The sequence below is a fragment of the Lichenostomus cassidix genome, chromosome 21 (genome assembly GCF_008360975.1).
Source record: "Lichenostomus cassidix isolate B80296 chromosome 21, HeHo_3.0, whole genome shotgun sequence".
Lineage (NCBI taxonomy): Eukaryota > Metazoa > Chordata > Aves > Passeriformes > Meliphagidae > Lichenostomus > Lichenostomus cassidix.
This window is the reverse complement of record NC_139501.1, coordinates 7592596-7598595: the sequence shown is the minus strand read 5'-3', so window position 1 is coordinate 7598595 and position 6000 is coordinate 7592596. Positions and strand designations below refer to the sequence as shown.

The 6000-nt window shown below is 49.1% G+C and overlaps 1 long non-coding RNA gene across 3 annotated transcripts in view; it reads left to right on the top strand.

Annotated features, from left to right (window-relative positions):
- The first annotated feature begins 478 nt into the window (after positions 1 to 478).
- The window catches only part of LOC146428464 (uncharacterized), a 28354-nt gene continuing 22832 nt past the window's right edge, over positions 479 to 6000 (top strand). For all 3 annotated transcript variants that reach the window (XR_014856109.1, XR_014856107.1, XR_014856108.1), the window contains exon 1: positions 479 to 768. This is a non-coding gene — a long non-coding RNA (uncharacterized LOC146428464). The remainder of the gene's footprint in view (positions 769 to 6000) is intronic.

Below are 6000 nucleotides of genomic sequence, written 5' to 3'. Positions count from 1 at the left end.
AAAAAAAGCCAGATCAGGTGCACAGAGAAACATGGGAACATAATTCACTGAGTGAAATTCTAATAGAACATAAGGGAAAATTTCTTCGTCCTGTAAGTGTCAAGCCACTGGAAAGAGACCCTGAGAGGCTGTGACCAAAAAACCTCTCCATCCTTGGAGAGTTTCAGCACTCAACTAGACAAAGCCTAGTCCTGAGCAATCAGATGTAAATTCAAGTTTAGGCATGTGTTGAGAAGGGGCTTGGATGAGAGACCTCCGGAGGGCCCATCTGACCTACATTTTTATATTCATTTCTATTATTAATAATGTAAAATAATTTGCAAATTCCTTCTTGCTGGGTATCTTTACTTGTACACGTGCTGCCTTGCAAATCACAAACTGCAGCTAGAGGCATAACAGAACAGTTTGCAGTTCTGCAGCTTGCCCAAAACATCTGTAATTACTCAGGTGTGCATTAATGGAGAGACAGCAGGAGAGGGAAAGTGGGCTGGAGGTATTAGATGGGAGTGTGTCCTATAGCTTAATTCAGCTCCTGAGTTTGTCATTTGCGCCCTGGGGGATTCTGGAGAAGTTTCTAGGTAATAATAGTTTTTACTTGTTTTTGCTTTACACTAAGTGTTATTCTACCACTTAACAAAAAGAGATCTGGATTTTTTTTTCTTCAAAGTGGGGATTGAAGAAACTGTGGGAGCATCAGGAGACAGAAATCTTCCTAGTCTGTCCAATAGTGAAAGAAGGTTTTGCCTATGCAGTGCTCTGCTTACATGGGTAAGATTTCCTAGCATCTGTCAACATGCACAGGGGACCAGGGGCAGAACTATGCCATGTCTTTATACAAAATGGAGATCTTATGGATTTCATGACCTTCCTGTGACAAACACAGCAAAAATGAATCTGGCCTGTGAACTGCCTTTGAGTTTATACCATGACAGACTGCTCAAGTCGTAATTGGCTTTTCAGGTGCACCAGCCATACTTCCACCCCTGCAAATGTTGCTTTGTCATATGGGAAGGTCTGTCTGGCTGATGATCCTGCCCTCCACCGTTACTATTCTTTGCCTTAAGTCTCCAGCCAAACCCACCACCAACCCTGGCTAAGGTGCTGATAGGAGTAGGGTGAGATGCCACTGCTGTCACCTGGATGTTGGACTGTGTATCTCGGCCTTGGAGGAAATCTGGAGACAATGTTTTGGAAGGATGGGAGTGAAATCCCTTGAAATCCGTCATGTCTTCTCCATTTCCTTCAAGGTCTGCCTGCTCTTGGCTCTCATATACCTAGACAAGGAAGGACTGGGTTGGGGGGTCTTCTTCACCCTTTGATGCAAATGACCCATGTGTCACTCTGTGTCATAACACCTGTATGACAACACTTGAAAATGCTTCCAAATCCTATTAGAGCCACTCACCTTTCCACACTGTCCTCACTGGGACATGGGGACAAGGGTCCAGGGTACAGGACCACATAATGGAGCCTAAGCAGAGATGGAAAAAGTTTACAAAAACCAGCTCTAGACTGGGATAAAGCAAGTGATGTTTTCAGCCTATTAAAGGGATGATTAATTGCATAGTTCAGTCTACCTGTTCCTTGCTCTCCTGTTGTTAAAAATTTCCTTGGTGCCTCCATATAACTAGCTCATGGGATGAGTGCAAACAGTGCTGGGGGGTGAAATCTCTAGGCGAAGATGAGACTGCTTCTTGTGATCTATTTGGAGCATTTTCCTTTGCCTCTGCAGGGCTCCTGCCCTCTCAGAGCACCTGAGAATGAAGATGGACATGGAGTGGCTCTGTGGCTCTGTGGCCATTCCCACAGAGCCACAGTGGGAGAACTCCCATCCTCGACCAAATTTGAACAGATATTGGGATATGAGCAGAGCAAGGCTGCTCACTTGCATGGGGTGAGCACCCTGTGCCCATCCCAGGTTGTGGTGCATTCATTACTAAATACTGCCAGGTCAGGAACATGGGAAACCGGCATGAGGAGAAGGCAGAGTATGGATGGTTGTCCTAGGTTGCAATATAGATGTAGTTAAGTATTCTATTACCACCAGCTGTGGGCCGTTAGCTGCTATCACCTGCTAATGACCCACTCCGGATGACAGGCAATGGGCCACCCGTTAGCTATTATCAGCTGCTAATGACCCACCTCGCATGACAGACAATGGGCCATCAGGGACCCACCGTGTGACTCATGGACTTATCCCATTGTGGGATGCTCTGTCCTGGAGGGAGGAACCAGGTGTTCCCACCTGGATATAACCTGGCCCTGGAACTGCCTGAGCTAGCCCTGTCTACTGGGTTCCCAGAGGACGAGAGCTACCACTGGATCTTCAGCTGGAGACTAGACCTTCACAGGATCACCGCTTCAACTGGACTACTTCAGTTGGACTGCTATTACCACCCTAACAGGGTGTTAGGTTGTATCTGACTTTGTCAGTGCTTTTTCCTTGTATTATTTCCCTTAATTTTACTTTCAATCTTGACTTGTGATCTCCCACTGGTTTGTTTTCAAACCAATACAATGGTTCAATACCATCTTTCCTTTGATAAAACTGCTGCATAAATCCCCCATGGGCAGCAGCTGGTCAGAATAGAGGTGTTTGTGATTTAGATGGTGTCTCCTCAGGCTTGTTTTTGACTGGATGGACTCAGGGCAGCCCAGATCTTCATGAGAGCCATCCAGACAGCCTTGCCCACCGCCCACCTCCTCACCAGCTGTCTCGGCAGGGACTACTAACACACCTGTCTTGACGCCTCTGTAACATACCCTGAAATCACAAGCCAGCAGAAACACAGAAGTCTTATGTGTGGTTGCAGTGTGTGGGTCTGGCTGGCTCGAAATCCATCTCGGTTTGCTGAGGACAGGCTGTTCGGAAAGCAAGAGACAGGAGTTACACATCCTGCATGGCAGACAGCACACAGACACACCAGGAGACATGGCAAGCCCTTGGCCTCTCTCCCTTGTGCTGTGCAACATGTACACAAGAGAAATTCCCTCACAAAGTGCCTGGGGACTGCTAGTATCCACCCAGTGAAACTAATCCTGCTGGAAACTGATTCACTGAAAAATATGAGGTATGAGCAGAGGCACTTGCAGAGCATCCCATGTGAACATGTCCAAGTGGAAGGAAGAGCAGCTTGCAAAGCAGAAAAGACCTGGCAGCAGTTGGTGCCTGCATCTCTGCAGGTATGGGGGAGCTAGTACTGGAGTAAAGAAGAATGGAGGAGGCTATGGGGACAGCAACACCTTCCCAACCCCCTGGGAGCTGCATTACTCACTGTGCTGGCCTGGCTGACCTGTGTCCCTGGACCTTGAGGGGGTGCCAGGATGTCTCAAGTTGTGTCCAAGCAGCCTGTAAGTGATGTTCAGTGTTGCAAACACAAGCCATAAGGTCCTCAGAGCTGCAGAGGCTGGAAGTTCTGAGTTGTCCATCTGGGATTCCTGTCTTCAAGCTCTGTCTTCTCACAAAATATGAATGTGTTTCTATGAAACCTGTGATTCCAGGTTGCTACAGGGTTCCAGAGGCTGGGTTTTTAAGAGCACCTACTGTACTTTAGGTGTAACAGGCACCCACGATAAATTTCTCTGTGTTGAGCCACTCCCTGTGGTTGATGTCAAACCTGCCCTGGGGCTGTAAAAAGCAATCACTGTATTGAAACAGTCTTAAGTTGTTCCCAGTGAACGGTGCTGGGCTAATTCAATTAAAGGCCTAACACAGATGGACTTAGGAGCTGGGGTGGAGAATGAAAGAAAGCAGAGAAAGAGAGAAATCCCTGTGGAGGCAGGGAGCAGTGCTCCCTGGGCTCATCACCTAATTGCTCTCTCCTTTGAATCAAAGGGGAAAAGGCTGCCCCTTGCCTTCTGTCCCCAGCATGGCCTTTTCCAAGGCAGAGGTTTGGGGGTGCCCCCTCTGTGTGTGCAAGGAGAGAGCTGCTTAACTCTCCTTTGGTCTCAAAGGATTTCCCCTAAACCTGACCTCTCCCTCTGCTGCTCAAATCCTGCTGCGGAGAGTGGGCTGATAGTGCCGGCTCTAATCCCACCCCACCACTCTGCCGTCCTCAGGGGGCACTCACCCCCTTCTCAGCCCCTGTGTTTGGGATTGAAAGGCTTGCAAAAGCCTTTAGAGTTCAGTTCAAGAGGCACATTCCTCAGGACACAGACCACTCCCTGGGAGCCAGATTGCAGTGGTGACAGTTTCTAGCTCTCCTAGAAACCCCACTCAGATGCTGAGGTGACCAGGGTCTACAGCAAGAACCAGGGCTTGCTGGTAGTGGAGCTGGATCCCCTGTTTTCTTCTTGGAAAGCTCTAATGAACTGTTTCCAGCTCCTTCTGTAGGATTTTGTCCCAGGAGCAGCAGACAGAGCCCTTGCAGGATGGTTTCATCTGGCTGAGGATGCTCTGCCATCAGATTTATGTCTCATGCTGCTGGGGCTGCTATTGCCAGACACAGCTTTTCCCATACAGAAGTGTTTTCTCCCTTGCAAAGCCTGGCAAAGAACATACTTTGCTGAGGAGCATGAAGCACAGATCAAAGTGACTGTCTGTCCATGGGCTCTTCTGTCATTTTTCATGTGGTTAATTGCTGTCTATTAATGTGTGAAGCCCTGAACAGCATTTGCCATGAGAGGAGAGGCTGGCTATGCTGTCAGGCAACTACTTAGGCTGATCCAAGGATACCCGGAGGAAATACTAGGGATCTATGTCACCATGTATATGATGGCTGGAAAGACTTGAGGAACGTTGTGTCAGGGCTGCAGGATGGCAGAAATGGGATAAAGAGGATGTTTTCTCCGTGGTTTCCTGGCAGTTCTTCCTGCCTGCAGTGTCTCAAGCTGGAAAGCAGAGAGGCGAATTCATGGGCAAGCAGAGTCTTTAGCAGAGAGGCAACTACAAGACCACGCTAGGTATGAGCTGGGCAGGGAATGTAGTACCACTGTGGCCCTCACGGAGGTGACTGATGGCAGACAGGACACACAGCATGTCCCCAGGTTGGGATCAGCAGTGCAGTGCTACTGGTATTAGCGACTGCAATGTGGAGCAACGATGAGGTCAGCCCGTGAACCATGGCTGCTCAGCTCCATCCTCCTGCCTGTGAGCTGCTGTTCCAGTCAGGGCCAAGACTGGACATAGGTGCTGCATGAAGCAGTTTTCATGCATATGCAATGGTGTCATTCAGCTGGCAGAACTGCATCTGCTGGTCTCTAACAGGCACAGGTGGGTGACAGACAGCACCTCTGCTCATCTCTGCTGCTCTTACCTGGGTGGCTGTGGAAGAGTGTGGTAATTGGAGGCTTGAAAGCTGCTTTTTGGACAGCAGGGGAACCTGTGGACAGGGTGCATATGCCAGCCTGAATGCTCCCTAAGCCCTGCAGTGATGCCTGCAAACCCTAAAACTTTTGTCAGGAAGCCAGCATTAGTAGTGATGGGGAGGAAACACTGTAGTCTGAACTGCAGTGGAGACTGCAGCATCTTCTGCAAGGTGTGTGGAGAAAGGTTTGTTGTCTGGATTCACATGGCTTGAGCTGTTTGCTCACTGCAGTTCCCTATGCCTTCATCAAAGGACAAGCTTCCACCATCAGCCCATCCCAGAGGGCCTCATGACATCCCAAAGGAGTCATCAGACCTACTAGGAAAGAACAGGCTGCAACGTGAGGATTCCTCCTCATCTGAGACACTCCTCCAGAGACAGAGCTCTTTGTCTCTTCTCGTCTGGGCTATGGAAGGCTGCAGAGATCAGGTTTCTGAGGTGCTTTGGGCTGTTCAGTTGGGAGACCCATGTGTGAAGCGGCAGGGTAGTTTTTCTGCTGCCAGCCGTGCTCCACTCAAAGACCTCAGACTGGGCTCTGAGGAGGCATTTTGGACATGGGCCATACTAGCACATTCAGCTGCAGATGGTTACAGGAACAGATAACTGGTCCTGCAGAAATTCCAGGAAGTGTGATCACCCTGGAACATAGATCCTATTCACATCGTCTGTAACCTGAGAGCAGCTCTTCGGAGCT